A 19,178-nucleotide genomic window follows, 5' to 3' on the forward strand; every position below is an offset into this window, starting at 1 on the left:
TTCAGTGACTAAAAATCCTTTATATTCAAAGGTTTGCACAACTTTTTGAAAACATATACTATGGCTCTTAGATTATTTTATCAAAAGAAGCATTGTAAGATCAAGAGAGAGAGAGAAAGAGAGAGAGAGAAAGAGAGAAAGAGAGAGAGAGACCCAGAGAGAGAGCAGGAGAATCCTAGCAGTATTTTGAAGCACAAACAAAGGTAACTTGGATATTGGGTGGCTTCTTTATGTAGCACTTTATACCAGTATAAGCTTACCTCAAAGCGGTGTGGGTTAGATGACTGGTGAGGAAAGATAGAAAAGAGGGACCAGGAGAAAGGAAATGAGGCAAGACAACAGGATTGAGGAAAGAGCCTAGTGGAAGGAGAGGTCTTTCTCAAAACACAGGTATCTAGTCAGAGGCACAGTGCTTTCTGGTAGTGGTCTTTAGGTACCTGAGCAACAGAAAGGGAGATGGTGAAAAGAGAAATACCTGGAAGCAAGGCACATCAAGAGAAAACAGGAGTGGGACACAGGTTTCATTTAAAGAAATCCATAAATGACAGAGAGATAGAAATCATTGTGCATTGTTCAGGAGATTTAAATGCAGGCCATAGAGCCATTGGGAGGCAGTTGTCCACTCCAATAAGAATATTTATCCGATGGAGAAACTACTGGGGTTCTGGGATGACATTGATGGCTGGCGTAGAGCAGTCACTCTGATGCCCGATATCTTCGGGTCTTGTTCGCGCTATATAGAACTCGTAAAAAACAAACAAACCACCATCTTTAAACATGCTCTGAAGTGTGGAAGGCAAAGAGACAGTTTAGCAGTCTGCCAGAACTCGAAAGGTAAAATACTAAAGTCAAGCAATTGCTGCCTGGTAGCACCTAGTTCCCGCTTGGTAGACCCAGTACTGTGCCCTGGAAATGAAATGAGGTTGGGATCAGGACTGCCAGCCCTAACTATATTTCCCTCTTTCCTGTATGTCAAAACAATACAGCCTAAGATGCTTGCAACAATTGACCCTAGTATTCAAGCTGCACATACACTGCTCTTGTCAACACAAAAGGTCTTCCAGTTCTATGTTAGCCTTCTGCAACAACTTTGCTATGTTTTGTTATTCTAAGACTAAACATTCCTTGCCAAAATCTATTTCAAGATCCTTCCACGTTGCACAAGATATGCTCACCATTCAGCATGCAAACTCACATTTTGCGCTAGGTTTCTTTGCTTCATTTGTGTTTCTCCATCAAGCATTTTTCCAAGTGCGGGTTGCTTTCAGTCAAAGGGTAGGAAAAATCCTTTCAGAAGCAAGGCTATTTCGTGGGAGCTGGAACTCATGGTCAGGATTTAGTAAAACGGAATACAGCTTCAACAGCAGTCTATGTATCATAGAGCCGGGACATGGGATATTCTGCAGCCTGACATCATTCTAATGATATCCTATGCTATCATCCTATACTGCATATGGATCATAAAAGTATTGTGGCCTGGCAAATCCACATTTAAATAAACATGAGGGTGATCCGCCTTTTATTGGTTTAGTGCTGCCTCTGAGCCAGTAAAAGGAGGGTGAGCCACAGGTCGGCTGGAAGCAGAGGTGTTAAATTCCACTATAGCCTACCTGCTAATAGTGGGAATAAAAGACTAGATAAAGAAATATGCTTACACTGCACCATTTAAAAAAACTTTTCAATGTACCCACAAAACTTTGTTTGTGGGTGTAGAGAGTGCTCAGGTAGTCTTATAGGGTGCAGACCAACACAGCTGACCTAGTGTGTTTTATATTGCAATAGAATTGTGGTCTGGTAAATGCAGCATGAATAGAGCAAAAAGTAAGAAATATGCCTTGAATGTACCATTATCCAACATGTTTCTAAAACGTTCCTTTGGGGGGTGTAGGAGAAGGTGCTCAAATAATTAGGCTGAGAACACTGCAACTTGTCTTCTATGTTTCAGAGTACACCAGTTGCTGGGAATGGCTCAGAGTATAGAAGCCACAGTTCTGCACCATGCCAGGTCTACTGACCCAATATGAATTTTATCTCAAACTCTTGAGATGGTCGCCTCTATTCGCATTCTTAGCTCCCCGAAAAGTTGAGGCTAGTTGCACCCTTTATGGTTATTCCCTTTTCTCAATGACACATACATCGGTAATTCCAACACATTTTTGTTCTCAATTTACAGAACTTTTATATAATACACACCACAATGTGAGTTATCACTATCTGATGATTAAGCCATGGTTTATATGTATCTAGGTAAATGGCACTTGTTTCATCAACCTTGGAAGAGTGATGGCATATGTTTGGTGCCAAAAGTCGCCAAACCTGTACATTGGCGGTTAAACAGAGCACTGGAACAGCTGCTCAGTACAACAGGATCTCTTACCAGCTAGCCTGGTGCTCTTCTCTGCCTTTTGCCACTGTCTCACAAGGTCCTATTTCTTTCAGTGACTCACCATTGCCCTCATTACGAGGGGCCCCTCCAGTAACTCATGCTCACCCACTGGGACCTCAGTTCCTGCACACTCTCCCACAGATTGCAATTTTATCTCACCCTTTCTCTTTGACCTACTTTGACCAACCTTTGGCCTAGCTAACTTTAATTGCAAGCAAATGAGAGCTATCTAATCTGCGGCAGGCTGCAGGCCTAACTGAAACGATGGAAATCGTGTAAGTCGCTTTCCACCTCACTATATCCTTTTACTCTAAATGTTAGTCACTGCTAATATTGACAGTTTAAATTGTCCATGAGGAGACCTTAGAAGAGCAGATGGATGCCTCCTAATACAAACGAGACAGAGCAAGTGTCTCTGGGATCTAAGACAGGCATTGGGCTCCCACGAAAGGGTGGGGACGGAAGGGTAATGTAGTGTGGGACGATCAGTTTTTGTGCAGTAGTGTTGCAACCAACCAGTTGTTTCATCTCTCACCCTCACATGTGCAGGGTAGCAATCTGGCTGTGGTCTGAACTATGACCATTCTCCAGTCTGGAGAACCCCACCACAGTGGGGTATGAAGCACAATGGGGGATGAAATGCACCAACAGTGTCCCTTTCTCCAGCCACTCACAACATCTACCCAACTTTCTTCTAATCATTGTGTTTCATTAACCCTCACTTGCCTCCTGATATCTCTAATGCCCTTTATATCTTCCACATGCACATTCAATTCCGTGTCCATCCACTTCTTAGATTGTCATCGCCTTTGACTGTCAGTCGGCGATTTGTTCCACCAGTTACCTGCTCAGGAACCTGCTCAGGAACCTACTCAACACTTTTGTCTCTTATAGACCATAACATCCCCCTTTTCTCTCTTTTACGGCTCTCAAAGCTTCTCTCTGAAGATACTTAACATCCTGGATTTCACTCTTTGCCAAACTGTGTTGTCTTCTGCATACAACTCCCGTAGTTCTCGTAGCTAGCAAACTGAAGAGTAACCCAAAAACATCTACTCCCACAGTAACCGGAGAGTAACCAAAAATCATCTACTCCCAGGGTAACCGGAGAGTAACCAAAAACCATCTACTCCCACAGTAACCGGAGAGTAACCAAAAACCATCTACTCCCACAGTAACCGGAGAGTAACCAAAAACCATCTACTCCCACAGTAACCGGAGAGTAACCAAAAACCATCTACTCCCAGGGTAACAGGAGAGTAAACAAAAACAATCTACTTTTAACAACTGAATGCATCAGTTCAACTTGTGTTAGAGGTAATAAAGGAGTCCATGGCAGGGGAACAAACCTTTGCAGTCCAGAATTTCTCTGTACAATTAAGTGCTACCATGTGCTTTAGACCAATAGGTTCCATCTCACTAAACCAAGCATGCAGGTCCCAAAATGCACCGATGTTGCAAAATAAAGCCTCGGATTAGCCACAAGACACCGCCTGACATGGAGACCTACTGTACCCGCATCTGGGGATGTCAAATGGAGAAGCACGAGGCCCAGATCCCTGCCATATTTTATGATTACTAAATAAGTTACATGTATTTTAAGTGATTCTGAATAGAAATTACTTAAATTGTCAGTGTTTAAACTGAGAACCTGACGAACATCCTTTCTTATCACAGTTTCCATCTAGGCTCACCCCTTTCTGTTCACCCATTTTGAATTCTCCACAGGGTTTCCATGCCCTGCCCTTAAGTCAGGCGAGGCCCAGCGCGAGCACCTGATTGGCGGAAAGTGACTAATGTGTCTGTTGCTTGGTTACCTGTTTGTACACAAGTCAAGGCAGATATGAGCCTCACCCTGGGTGCGGCATGTGCTACCTTTCGTGATGAGAGGGGTGTGTCTAGTAATGAAAGCCCTTGGTTTGTAAAAGTAAATTGATGTACAATTCGGAAATCAGAAGCGCGTAAAAGAAACTCCCTCGGTTTCACAGTGTGTGAATAAACTGATGTAGACTGCTCCGACACCAGTATTCACATTTTTTTCAGTTAATTTTTTCAGAGCTTTTCAAAATCAATTTTGGTATCTGAATTTGTCAGTGACATTATTAAAATCGTGTAAACGGATTTGAGTAGGCGGAATTGGGTTTTGATGTCGGTAAAATCTGTACTTCAGTACAGTGCATCAATACTTGTTTGCTGGGCAAAATGTAATTGAACTACGACTGACAACTATGAAGCAAGGTTGGTGACGAGGCAACCACCTCCAAGAATTAACTATGAAATCTCTCTTTTTATTTCCGAGTCAAAAGAAAAAAGGTGGAAAACAAGAAAAGGGGTGCTCAGGGGGTCCCACATTTTTTTTTGACGGGATTCGCGTTGGATCCGGTCGAATTTTTTTTTTTTAAAGAAGTGTGGGTTTTCTTTAAGCTCCCGGGTGTGCCAGGTTCCGGCGGCAATCGAAAATAATGATGCTGGGGCACGCATGGGCCCTGCAGCCCCAAATACCACCACCTCCCTGTGGCTATTTTTTGGAACTCCGGGGCGGGGGCACGTGGCCTCCCCGCAGCCCCGGGGACCGCCACCTCCCAAGGCTAAATTTAATTAGAGAGCGTGAGGGGGCTCAAACCCCTCACAAGCAGCCCTGGGACCGACACCTCCCTGGGGTAAGATTTTTTTAATGCAGGGGGGCCACGTTGCCTCCCCGCGGACCTGGGGACCACCTCTTCCCCGGGGCTATATTTAATTAGAGTGCGTGGGGACTCAAGCCCCCCCATGCAGCCCCGGAGACCACCATCTCCCGGGGCTCTGCAGAAGATGAGAGGTCGGCTGCGTGGCCCCCATCCAGGAGCCGGAAATGGCCCTGGAGACCGCCACCCCCCAGGGCTGACTCCAGCCCCAGGACATTGCAGTTTGCTATGGCATGAGGGGAGCACTGCTCTCGCCATCCCATAGCAAACTCTGCTTCGTTTTATGGAAGTGAGAGCATTGAAAATGCTCTTGCTTTCATAAAGCAAAGCAGAATTGCTTTTAGACAGAGGGAGCTGCATGTTTGCAGCTCCCTCTGCCCAAAAGCAATGTTGGCTTTCGCAGGAGGAGGGGAGCCGGCAGGGCCCGTGGGGCCTTGAGGCTCCCCCCTCGGTCCCCAACGAGTTGGCCAAGCCCCGGGGAATGGATTCTCCGGGGCCAAAAATAGTGGCTCCCCTCCCTTTTTTAAAAATGTAAATAAAAAATGGCCGGGCCCTGGAGGATGGGGTAGCGTGGCCCCCTCCCCTAAAATAAAGAACATTTTTGAAAAAAGAAATGGTCAAGTCCGGGGATGGGGTCCCTGGGGCAGAAATTGGTCTGGGGGAGGGGTGAGCCACAAGGCCCCTCTCCCCTTAGGAATGAAAATAAAAACATGGGCGTAGCCCTAGGCAATGGGGTCCCCGGGGCCGAAATCGGCCTTGGGAGTGGCGCTACGTGACTCCCTTCCTTTTTAATTAAAAAAAAATGGGTCAGGCCCCAGGGGATGGGGTCCCCGGGGCCCAAAAAGGTGCAAGGGAAGGAGGGTCACACAGTCCCCCTTCCTTAAATACAAAACAAATGAAGCCAGCAACTCGCCGGAGGCCCTGCCCCCTTTCTCGACTACTCTGCAAACGTGCCTTCTGGCACCCTCTTGGTTGGGGGATGAAGTCTCCTTCAATGCTGATGGTCTTTAGGGGCCAACTAGCCCACCTGTGGATTGCTGAGAGGTGGTCGGAGGCCCCTTTTTACACCTCTCTGCAAATGCGCCTCTAGGTGCACTGCTGGTGGGGCGATGAGGTCCCCTTGTGTCCCGAGGACCTCAGGACTAAAGTGGACTTTATCTCCCAAGTAGCAGTATGCCAGGAGAGGCATTGGGACTTCATCCTTCAACCAAGAGAGCACCAGTAGGTGTGTTTGCAGAGCGGTGGAGAAAGGGGACATGGCCTGCGACCACCTCTCAGCAATCCCACTGTGTGGGGATTACTAGAGTTAACAGGTAGGTTAGTTGGCCCCTAAGGAACCCCCGCAGAGAAGGGAATTTTATCCCCCAACCAAGAGCGAGCCAGGAAGCGCGTTTGTAGAGTGGTGGACAAAGGGGGTGTGGCCTGCTAATAGAACTTGGAAATCCTGCTGTGTGGGACTTACTCAAGATAACAGGAGGGATAGTTAGCCCCAAGAATGTCCTTGTGGGCCAACTACCCCTCCTGTTACCTCCAGTAAGTCCCACACAGTGGGACTGCAAAGAGGTCTTTGGAGGCCACGCCCCCTTTGTCCACCACTCTGCAAACGCGCCTCCTAGTGAACTACTGGTTGGGGGGATGAAGTCCACTTTACTCCAGAGGGCCTTGGGGGCCAAGAAGCCCTCCTGGTACCTCCTGTAAGTCCTACGCAGCAGAATTCCTGAGAGCTGGTTGGAGGCCCAAACCCATGACTGCTAGTTAAAAACCTTAGAAATTCACTGAAAAAAACACAGGTTTCATGGACGTTATAGTTAGAAATTAACATTTAAAAAACCTTAGGAATTCACTGAAAAAAACACAGATTTTAGGGACTTTATAACTAGAAATTAGCATTTAGCATTTAAAAAACCTTTGAAATTCAAGGAAAAAAAACAAAGGTCACAGGGATGTTATAGTTAGGCTGACATTTCCCTTGTACAAAACCAGAGAAATTCAGCCGTTATAGTTAGCTGAGCTAACTATAACTCGTGCCCCTGCAATGCACTGCTTATGACCTACAATATTACATCACTCATGACATGGTCAGTGACATCACTGATGACATCATTGATGACATCTCAAATGACATCAGTGATTACATCATCCACAGCATCTCTGACGTACCCACTCACACCCTACAGAATCTTTATACACCCACTGCCACTCCCACATATCCATTCACAAACCCATTCACATAGCCATACCAGTACTTACACAACCACTCATTGATTCATTAATCTATACACACATCCACTCGCTCACCCATACTGCCACTCATAGACCCACTCACTCACTAATACAGCCATTGACATATCCACTCATATAGCCATACATGCGCTCACACACCGTGAGTCACCCATAGAACTACTCACACACCTAGACACTCACCCATACCGTCAAGCATACAGCCACTTACTCACCCAAACAGTTATACACTCACCCACTTACTTACTTTTACAAATAGTAACACATACTCACTCAGCTATACAGTCACTGACAGAAGCATGCACTTGTCTATATAGCCACTCTCACATTCACTCACTCACTCATAGTCACTCATATACCCCATCACTCACGTATACTGTTTTTCACATTACGTTACTCACCCAAACTGACACATGCACACAATCACCGACACAGCCATGCAGACACTCACTCACCCATACAACTTCTCACACATGCAACAGTACCCCATACAGCCACTGACTCACCCACTCACTGATCCATACAGGCAGTCACACACCTGCTCACCCACAAACACAGACACCCAGACAACCATAGATGTAGGCAGACAACCAATCAATCACCCATATAGCCATTCACATACCCACTAACACACTCATAAACCCACTTAGACATCAACTGACAGACAGATGGAGGTCCTCAGGACACAAGAGGACCTCATCGCCCCACCAGCAGTGCGCTAAGAGGCACGTTTGCAGAGTGGTGTAAAAAGGGGCGTGGCCTCGGACCACCTCTCTGCTATCCAGCTCTGTGGTGCTTCCTGGAGGTACCTGGTGGGCTAGTTGACCCCCAGGGACCCTCAGTATTCCAGGGGCGCGTTTGCCGAGTGGTGCAGGGAGGGAGCGGGGTCTCCAGTGAGATGTTGACTTTATTTATTTATTTATTTTTTAGAAGGGGGCTGTGTGGCCCCCCTTCTTTTAGTATTTTGGGGCCCTGGGGACCCCATCCCCCAGGACCTGACCCCTTTTTAAAAAAAAAAAAGTGGGAAGGGGGCCGCCAGTTTCGGCCCCGGGGACCCCAACCCCTTGGGCATGGCCTCCTTTTTTATATTTATTTATTGGGAAGGGGAGCGCGTGGCCCCCCTTCCCTAGGCCACTATTGGCCCCGGGGGCCGGCCGGCCTGCCATTTTTAAAAATTTTATTTAAATGGGAGGGGGGCCGAGTGGCCCCCCTCTCAGGCCACTTCTGGCCCCGGGGATCCCAACCCCCGTGGCTGGCCCTCAAGTTGGGGGCCATGGGGGGAGCCCCAATGCCCCAGGGTCCCTGCCGACTCCACACCTCCTGCAGGAGCTGGCATTGCTTTTGGGCAGCAGCTCCCCTTGCCCAAAAGCAAATATTCTTTGCTTTTTGGAAGCGAGAGTAGGTTTCCTGCTCTCGCTTCCAAAAAGCAAAGCAGGAGTTTGCTATGACAGGGCAGGAGCTGTGCTCCCGCCCTGTCATAGCAAACGGCAATGTCCCGGGGGTGGGCACCCCGGTACATTGCAGGAGCCGTCCCTGGGGGGTGGCAGTCCCCAGGGCCAACAAGGGCTCCTGGAGGGCGGCCGCGCGGTTCCCCTCCCATCATTTGTAAAGGGGAGGCGGTAGTCCCCGGGGCTGCGTGAGGGGGCTCGAGCCCCCCCACACACATTATTTATTTCAGCCCCAGGGCGGTGGCGGTCCCCTGGGTTTGGGGGGGCCTGCGAGGCCCACCACCATATTTTAATAAAGCTCCTGGAAGGTGGCGGTCACCGGGGCTTGAGGGGGCCATGAGGCCCCCCCACCCTATTATAATAAAGCCCCAGGGAGGTGGCAGTCCCCGGGGAGGTGGCGGTCCCCGAAGCTGCGGGGGGGGCGCATGCCCCCTGCATAAATTGTAAAGCCCCGGGGAGGTGGCAGTCCCCCGCTACAGAAATGAGGATTGCCCCTGGGACCTGGCCCACCCAGGGGCTTTAAAAAACGAAGCACAGGAGCCTGCGCTTCGTTTCTTTTTTCATTTTCAACGGGGTCCGCGCACCCGGTGCGACCCGGCCAAATATGTAAAAAAAATGCTTTTTTTGGGCCTGGGGTGCCTGGGGGACCCCCTGAGCAGGCCAAGGGGGTCAAGGTGTTTTTACCCTGCCCCCTTTACTTCTTTTTAATGTTTCACTCACCTTTTTCCTTCTCCCTCGGTACCGAGTCACAAGATGGCTGCCAACACTTCCTGGTTTGAAGTGTTGGCAGCCAATCAGAGGCAAGCTCGTGCTCGGGAGGGCTCAGCCAATAAGATCTCACAATTCTCAAATATCGATATCTGTAAATCTTTAAATATCTCAAAAACTACTGAACGGACTTACACCATTTTAAAAAAAGCATGCTTTCTGGACCAAGAGCTTTCTCTCTGCCAAAATTTGGTATAATTCTGTTTAGCAGTTCACACTGTAGCTGTGTCTAAAGTTTCCTATGGAAATTAACATGGAGAAAACACGTTTTGGGACCCCGCTTTTTTCACGGCCCCGCTTGAAGAATAACCCCGAAACTTTCAAGACAGGGGCTGACCTGAGTGAACCATTAGTTTTGAAAATTTCGTGAAAACGAAAGTTATTGGCAAATGAAAAAATGCTTTTCCTATGGAAACTAGGTTCTAACTATAACTATCTACTGGCGACTGCCAGTAGGTAATATATGTGTGTGTGTGTGCACATGCGTGTTTGTGTGTGCGTATATCTATCTATATATATATATATATATATATATATATATATATATATATATATATATATATATATATATATATATATATTTAAGTAGATAGCTAATTAGTGAAGGCACCACAGTTAAAAACTGTGGCTCAAACATCCAAAGCCACTGAAAGTCAGCAGTTATTGTTACACAACATACGCCTTATCTAGTGCTGTCTGCCATATTGGTGTCTTTTCAACTATTTTCTAGTTTCTGTGTGGCTGTCAAATTATTGTTTTGAGCATGGTGGACAGCACATGTTATGGTCTTTGTTGTGGGAGAAAACTGGCAAACTTCTTTGGTTTTAGGTGCTTGAGCTAGGACTATAAATCAGTCTAGAAGTGTGAATAATTCAGTGAATTTCATGGGTTGTTTTATGATATACTTTCGGCCATGTGCAGCAGGGGTTGGCACTAGCATCTGGGCTACGGCCAGGCCATTCAATCATCCCGCCACCCTTGACTGACCCCAACTACGCATGGCTTTTGGCTGTACTGCATCAGGGGTTGGCAATGAAGCCTGGCCTTTTGCCATGACCTGGCCAAACCTACTGTGGGTGGCCTACTCCACAGTAGCTGTACAGCCTTTTACGGATTGGATTAGCCTGGGGCCAGGGCTTGCTCTTAGTCCACCAAGGGTGGCCAACCTGGCTGTGTACGACTTTATGACATGCACAATGGAAGATGGCTGAAGGGCGTGACCTGTGGCTAGAGCTTCGACCAAATTCGCCAAAGGCAGCCGAGCCCACTCCCTCTGCACTTGGCCATCGATGTTGTAGCAGCTTTTACCCCCTTTTATTTATAAATGGAAAAATAATGTTCCCATATTTCCCAATGTTTGTGTATTTTTCGTGCAAATCCAGTTTTAATGAAAATCACAATTCCCTGCACAAAACAGTGCTTTTTTACTGTGCACAAAGTGATGGCATTGGAATCGTGATTTTCATTAAAATCTCACATTTACTACCTCAAACCTGTGTTTGCTGGGGTTTCAGTACATTTTCCAAGTACCTGGGTGCTCCCCAGTACTCATTTTGGGAGTTGGGCAACTCTCATGATGGCGTCCTCTTACCCCAAACAGGTGGTGAATTTTTTCCACAACGTGAAAATCGAGATTTGTTTTTATCACAAATTTCAAGATGGAGAAAAAACATACGTTTCTATGGAAAGTTCTGCTTCATACCAAGTTTGGTGTAAATCTATTCAGCCATTTTGGCCATAGGCACGAGCAACATTTCCTCTGGTACCCTAAATGTGAAAACACAACTTTTTTCACCCCCTGCACGCCATGTGATTGTGATTTACAGACTTATTAAGACCCAAGCAGATACATGGATCAGGTGTATGCCTGAACCCAGAAAATCAAGATGCCACTGGCCTTGTATTTTAGTCAACAACACTAATGATTAGTTTGCCAGTCCATGGGTGTATTGCTGGAAAAGCAATACTACAGGGCCAATGAATGGGGAAAACGCCTGGGATGGTTGCCGGTGAATACCATGCAATGGGCCATTTGAATGTGATGATGATGTTCGACAGGCAATCGTGGCAGTTTATAACCACGTGTGCAGCCATGTCTGTGATGCAAGGATATGCTTTTAGGCACTGGTGGCTGCTCTGGGGAAGTAGCGGTGAGGCAGGGAGAGGGGGGGTTAAAAAAAAGAGAAGAAAATATCACTTACCTGCCGGCCGGCCACCTCTCCTCCGTCTTCTTCTGTCAATGGAAGCACACAGGCTCCCAGACTCCCCTAGCCAATCACATTGCTACTATCACCAGCATGACAGCTGCGTTGTGATTGGTCTGAGTGATCTGGTTCAGCACTCGAACAGGGAGTGGGAGCCTGTGCATGTTCTCCAACCAGGCTGTGCAATACAGCTGGGTGGAGAACATGCTAAGTGCGCATGACGGTTTGGTGGCCCAAGACAGCCTGCCAAACTGTCATGTGCGCTTAAGTGCACCAACCACTCCTCCTCCTACTGGCTGTGACGAGAGCCAAACCCCGCCCCAAAACTGGCTTCAGCACGGAAAATAAAATGCTAATAACATTGTGTTATTATCATTTTACTTTTACTTTTGTGCAGTGCTGAAAAGAAGTGGGGCGACGCTCCTCCGCCTTAGCAGAGGAACCGCCGCTGCTTTTAGGACGTCCATGTTCTTTAACTCAAAAGCTGTCCATAAATTAGGAAAAGCAAATTACAAAAAGAGCCATGCTCCGACATAGACATGCATCCTTGTTGCACCCTGTAATTTCCTTTCTTCGTTTGAGCACAGCCCTATGGAGTTTCGAGGACAACGCTACACCCATGTTTTTGCATCACTGTGTTGAACTTCAGTTGAATGACAAAGTCTTACTGTGAATGCATGACAGGCTTTTCAATGGAACGGTGCTGTCAGGAAACGTCTTTCGTTCTCCATTTGCAAGCCCATCTCTAATTCCGAAGAGAAGTTCATTAGGTCTCGGCCAGAGCCAACTTTTTAGCTCTCTGTTCTCGAAAACATATTGTGGACAATGCCAATATTTAAAGGGGACTTAAAGCCAGCTCACTGCTAACCAATGCTTGTCTTCTACCTATTTTGATTTCTTCTTATTCAATACCTTTCTTTCCTTTGCTTCTTTTTGTGTTTGTCTCTCCCTAGGAGAATAACTTCTCTAACACACCTTGATTGGATGACTTCTATCCTTATACTGCTCACGTACAGTAAACTACGTTTTTCTTTTTCTTTCAGCACGTCTTTTTTAGCACTCTCCCTCGCACTCTTCCCAAGTTTATCAATTGCTTCTCCATACCTCAGTGCCCGGCCTTTTTCTGCTTATTTTCCCTATTACCTTCTTAAAACTCTCCCTTTCAGCTCCTTCCTCGGCCTTCCTATTGTCCAAAGACGGGGGTTGCTCCCCCACTCCGTCCAGACGCTTTTAAAAAGAAAATGTTGTTTTCATTTTCATAGGCTCTGCAGCAACAATTTGCTTCCGCGCCGCTTTTTTCACTTGGGTGCTTTTTTAGGCATTTTATTTAAAGATTCGTGCCTGCCATCATGGAACAATACATTAAATATAAAGAAAATGGATGCTGCGTTAATGGTGCTTTCAGGTGCTTGCAGTGAGGTGGTGGGGAAGAGTCCACTGTGTGGGACTGACAATCTACTTTTTTGTCATCGACCAGTCCTTCATTTTTACCTCATCTTCCTTATGCATGTGTCATGTTAGTGGGGTGAGCTGGGGACAGTGGACCCCCAATTCCACTGGACCATTTGAAAGTAGAGGAGGGGGGTTATCAATTCTTCAGTCATTCAAAGGCATCCAAATCTAATCTAATAGGGGAGGTGTGAATGGTGCCCAGTACGGATGGTCCAAGCTTCTTGCTTCCAGCCCCCCTTCCCCTAAGGGCCGGTTTTAGGGCAGTGGGACTGTGTGGCTGCACTGGGCGCTGGCCTGTAGGTGGGGGGGGGGGGGGCGCTGTGTTTAGCAATAATGTACGATTTAAAAGGACCTGCTGCAGAGTTCCTTGTGCAACCAGCTTTCAGGCAGCAATAAAAATGTCATGAAAACTCTTGTAATAAATCTTCCTGGTAGAGAGAGAGGTCGGAGTTTTGTCTAGTGGCAGTTTTGACTCGCCATAAAGTAGCGCAGAGGGTTAATGTGCCTGCTGCGCAGAACAGATCTGTATTTTATGTGGCTAGCTGAATGGAACAGCAAAGTCCGCCTTTACCAGCGCTTTGAAACAAATGAAATGTATATGAGAGAGGGGCTATTGAAAGATGAGGGGCACTTTTGCACAGGTGTTAGTGAGGGAATCCAAGGAGGAAGTCATATGGGGGGGGGGGGGTAAAAGAACACTGTCGCACCGGGCTCCATTATCACTGAAGCCGGCTCTGCTCCCCCCAATAGAGGCCTGGGGCGATGATGGCCCTGAGGGCATAAGAGATGGTTCAGCTGCTGGCCCTCTATTCATGGGGCTAGAGGGTCGTGTAAGGTAGCGGGGTGCAAGGGCCAAACTTCCATTTGGCTGCTCCCCACTTGAGCGCAATGGGCTCCCGTTGCTTTCCACACCTACTAATTGTTCAACCCTGTAAGTTGTTATTAGTGCAGTGTATCTGCCTCACCCCACGAGGGTCACCACCAGCCAACAACACCTAGCATTCTGGGATATGTACTTTTTCCTTTCCTATGTGTCAACAATCCCACTTTGCTTAGAGCTAGTGGCTGATTGGGTGAAAGTCGCCGCCATGATGGCGGGGGAACATGTGACACCTCAGTAAGTCCCTTTATGTCCTTCTTTCATGTCTATTGTCCAGCACACGGAACAAAGGCCTAAAAGAGCCCACTGTGTTTCAGTGAAGCCCCGGACACTCACCTCTGTGTCGGGCCTTCGGAGCGAACCAGGCCGCGGGTAAGGAAGGGTCTCAGGCGACGCCCTGCAGACAGAAGCCGGTGGAGAGCTCGACTGCACCCTCAGGAGGCTCGGAGAGACTGTGCCGCGGCTGGCACCGGTGGCGAGGCTCATTAAGGGTGGTAAGGGAATACCTGCTCCCTCCTCGGTGGGGGTCTCGATTCCCGCCCGTGAAAAGAATAACAGCCCTCCCCGCCCCCTCCACCTCAGACACAGGCTTCCACACCTCACACCTGCGCCGTTGTCCGCCTGGGGAGCACCTGCCGTCGCAGGGCTTGGGTTACATCATCATGGGGCCTCGTTTCTAAGCCTCGGCGTGCAGGTCCGGGTGGGGTGTAAAACCATCCTTTTACGCTTTCCATATCCTTTAATGTCCAGTAACCGCGGTGCCCAGCTGGAGAATGCAAATATGGGACGAGGAGATGTGGGGCCAGGAGGTTCTGTTCCCGGCCTGCACCTCCACCCTCCAGTTACCGGCCCCCATGAGTTACACCGTCAAAATGCAGAAGCAGAGCAGCTAGGACAGAAGGCGGCTAGCGAGGCGTGCCAGTAAATCTCTTCCCTCTTCTATCCCCCACTATCCTCAATCCAAATAACTGACGAACATATCCACCACTCGAATTACTTTCATATTTCACTATACTAATTCACCACTAATCCTTTATGGGTTCCGCAGTAGCGTGCTACGCGCCGAAAAAACGCTTCAACGCCCCATCAGTGGTAGCAAGCCAGGCGCGCAACACCCATTGGACTCAAAGGGCTTCAGCCCCCCCCCCTCGTGTTTGGTTGGCAGCCCGGGATGAGACAGCTTCCCGGCGCACACACAGCCGCACCCCTGCACCCGAGCACTTCAAAGGTCTTTAAAAGACCATATGAATGTTAATGAGGCCTCGCTGTTGTTTCACCCCTTCTAAGAGCCCCTGCAGTTCCACTCTGCCTATGGCTTAAAAGATTCAGCCCCCCCCCCCGAAATTTTTTCTTAGCCCCCCCCCCCGAAATTTGGCTTTAGTTGCGCCTCTGTAGCAAGCACTATATAAAAGCAACCTTTTTCCCTCTTGTATCCCTCCACTATCTTTCTCAATCCAAATAACTGATTAACATATCCACCACTCAATTTACTTTCATATTTCACTATACTAATTCACCACTAATCCTTTATGGGTTCCGGAGTAGCGTGCTACTCGTCGGAAAAGTGCTTTGACGCCTCATCAGGGGTAGTAAGCACTATATAAATGTAATTACAATACGATAAATACAATACCTCCAGTTAATACACACATAGCAAACCACCGTAAGGCCGGTGACCAAACCCAGAAAGCTGTAACAAGTAGAATTACCAACCGCAGGGACATCAACTATGAACTAACTCAACCACAGACCCATACGTGCCAACAAGTTACAACTTATAGACAAAAATCAGACTCTGTACTGTCCAACAATTCTCGAAAGCAGGCCTCCATCCATGAAGTCATTCCTATACGTGGCAGAATGTACTGGTTTGAACCTAAGTAGAAGGCTTAGCTTCATCATAGCGCTAACAAAACTGACACCACACCTACATGCTACTTATGCTTAGAGGTGACTCGAAAATCAAAATAAGAGAATATCTATTTATTGCCTGAAAGGCGTAAGTGACTAAGCCCCCCAGATGATGGTTATGTTCGGTGGTACACAGAAAGGACTAGCTGGTGGAGGGTGAGATGGAGTAGGGGTTTGCACGGATGTCACGTGACTAATTAATCCAGGGGCTTCTAAAGCTATTTAAAAGACCCCTCTCATCCTTGTTAGGTGGTTCCTTCCTCAGAGCTAGTGATATTAGGGAGTCACTAGGACACCACAGACAGGGGCGTACTGTTACACTTGTCAGAATGCAAATTCGCTCCCATTCCAAAACTTTGGGACAAAAACATATGACTTACCTTGAGCAGACTGGCACTGACCCAACGCTCCTCCCAGCCTGAATATTCAAAGGGAAGCAGGAGGCACAAATATGGGAGATCTTCAGCTATGTCAACCCTGGATATCAATAAAGACATACTGAACATATTGTGGGATGGGCCTAAAGTTCCTCGGTCTGCACTACTTAGCTGCTCTCTAGTCATACAACATTTTCCTGAACAGCACTATCCATTTGTCTAGCTAAGAACACAAAGTATTGGGACAGATTTATAGAGGACTCTGAGCCAAGAACTGGTTTAAATGTTTCACTCATGGAAGCGTGTAATGCCAAATATGGCATGGATACGCAGATACCAGATTTAATAATAATGTATTCAATAAACCTGTAAAACAAAATGTTGTCACATCATTTTGAGCAGTTTAATTCTTGCATAGTTTAGTTTGATGGAGTGGGTAAGTGCTGCCAAGGTTCACACACAATGGGACATGACCCAATTCTTTGTGTGGCACGAACCTGTCAAGTGGTTTCACCCAAAGGCCACCGAATGTAAAGCAATATTTTCAAAATATGACTGGTTTGTGCCTTAAGTATATCTATGGATTCCTGGGAAAAATGAATCCCAAAAACTAATACTGTTTTTCAATATATTTTTTTGTATTTAATTATTATCATAAATACAAGAGAGCAATCGAAAAGCTGACACATGTTTCGCCCGTGTGGTCCGCAGGCCAAGCGCTTTCTCAAGCCAAGTTGTCTTTAAGGCATAGAAATGGTCTTGAAATGCAAGGTGAAAATAATGCAGAAATCATCTTGCCCCCATCCATACCTTCGGATGGAGCGTCTTCTTACTGACATTACCGTGATTATTTTCACCTCACATTTCAAGACCATTTCTATGCCTTAAAGACCACTTGCCTTGAGAAAGCCCTTGACCTGCTGGCCACGCGGGCGAAAACACGTGTCGCCTTTTCGATTGCTCTCGTGTTTATGATAAATAAATACAACAACAAAAAATATTGAAAAACAGAATTAGACTTTGGGATTCATTTTTCCCAGGAATCCACATATATATATACTGAAGGCGCAAACCAGTCATATCTTGAAAACATAATTCATGATGGAATCCTAAGGCTACCTCAAGGTGTGGCAGCACATCATGAGAGATGGAAATATATCTTTTACCATTCAATATTCGCCAAGATTTTGTGACTTTTGGTGATGACAACATGAGTATTTTAAGTCTTATGTTAACTAACAATCAAGTCTTTTAAATAAGTATGAATGCAAGCCAAATAATTCAGCTTGAAAGATGTTTTGATGGAATCATGAATACGGGCTTCCATCGGTACACTCAAGAGTCCTGTTCACAGTTCAGCAACAACAGTTTGTCTTGATTACACTTCAACGTCATCCCGAATATTTCCTTTTCCCTTTGTCCTCTTCATCTGTGTCGCCCACTCTTAGCCTTTGTTCTGGATCTTTCTTTTTATCTCCCACATCTCCTGCAGCTGCCTCTGCTCCCTCACCACTTCACTAGGTGGATGCTAATTCCAGGTAGCCGGGAGTACCAGTTGCTTCCTCTGGCTCCCTTTTAGTTACTCCTGGCTCTGCTCTTGCAACCTGTTGTCTAAAGGTTCCAAAATACATTTACAGAATCAAAAAGTAAACTGGGGCACTAAGTAAGATGGTTATTTTCTGTATTTAATACTTTGTGTCTTTCCCTTTAGTCCTCAGATGCAAACAAGATGCTGAAGAGGAGCAAAGTATCAAGCCTATTCTGTGATTGGTGTATGATGTCACTTCCGCCCCCTCTAACAATTTAGTGACTCAGGATATCGTCTTCCTCTTGCCTCTCCCGCTAAAGGCCTCCATTCTCCGTTCCTTCTCTCATTTTTCAGGTATTCTGCGTTTAAAGTCGCTTTACAATACCAAGGCACAGAGGGAGCTCCTCCGCAATTATTAAACCCCCCATCTCCCCTGTGTGCTCCACCTGTTGTCCCATCCCCCACACCTCCTCCACCCACCCCACCACTCTTTATCTTTGTCAGCCGCCTAGGGTTTTAAGTGGGATGAAAAAACTGGGAGGGGGGAGGGGTCTCTCAAAGGGGCATGGTCGATATAATGAATGGTGTGGCTTAAAAACACCTAAGCTAAAAATCTTTGCCACTGGTATTTTGCTGCTTCTGTCATTTCATCCAGACATATAATACAACAAGCAACATTACACCTACATCAAGCCAGGACTATTGGCTTTGTCAATAGTTGTTAGTTGCATAAGATTAAAAAGCATCAAGTATGGCTTCGTTGTATATAATATTGAAAATGCTTCAGTTCTGAAATGATGAGACTGTGAAATATCTATAACGTGTCTCTTCGAAGTTACCTCAAAGGTGGTGAAGGGTGGTACTGCTACAGAGTTAAGATTTGTTTTTCACCCTGATGGTCAGAAATGGAGAGCCCTATAGGGCCCCATCTCAGCACCTGCTCTTTAAGCCCTGCGGCTGCCACTGCTAAGGTAAAAACTGAGCTACAGTATTCAGCCAGCCTTAAAAAACCACCACCAGCTTCACAGACCCTGCAAATTTGTTACTGTGCACATCCTTAATTCAGTCTGTAAAAGCCCCTAATCTTCTTGCCAGAAACTAGTCTTATAGTTATCTCTAGTGCTTAATTTCTGCAATTGGTTGCTGGTGGGGCCAGCCGCCACTCGTTTCTGGGGACCGGGTCTTATTTGACCTTATCAGTCATTGACGACAAGCACGAGAGAGAAAAATACACAAAGGGGAAAAAGTAGGAAGAGAAAGACAGAAAACATTGCCTGGCTTCTTCTGTGCAAATAGGAA

At 46.7% G+C, this 19,178-nt stretch overlaps 1 protein-coding gene and 1 long non-coding RNA gene across 2 annotated transcripts in view; one reads left to right on the forward strand and one right to left on the reverse strand.

Moving 5' to 3' along the window:
• The window catches only part of S100A1 (S100 calcium binding protein A1), a 40,120-nt gene extending 25,542 nt beyond the window's left edge, over positions 1–14,578 (reverse strand). The window contains exon 1 of the mRNA XM_085637811.1: positions 14,400–14,578. The gene's annotated coding sequence lies outside the window, so the exon portion shown is untranslated. The remainder of the gene's footprint in view (positions 1–14,399) is intronic.
• LOC146772805 (uncharacterized) overlaps positions 1–19,178 on the forward strand; it is a 178,981-nt gene that overhangs the window by 112,754 nt on the left and 47,049 nt on the right. The window lies entirely within an intron of this gene.

The sequence above is a fragment of the Triturus cristatus genome, chromosome 12 (assembly GCF_964204655.1).
Source record: "Triturus cristatus chromosome 12, aTriCri1.1, whole genome shotgun sequence".
Taxonomy (NCBI): domain Eukaryota; kingdom Metazoa; phylum Chordata; class Amphibia; order Caudata; family Salamandridae; genus Triturus; species Triturus cristatus.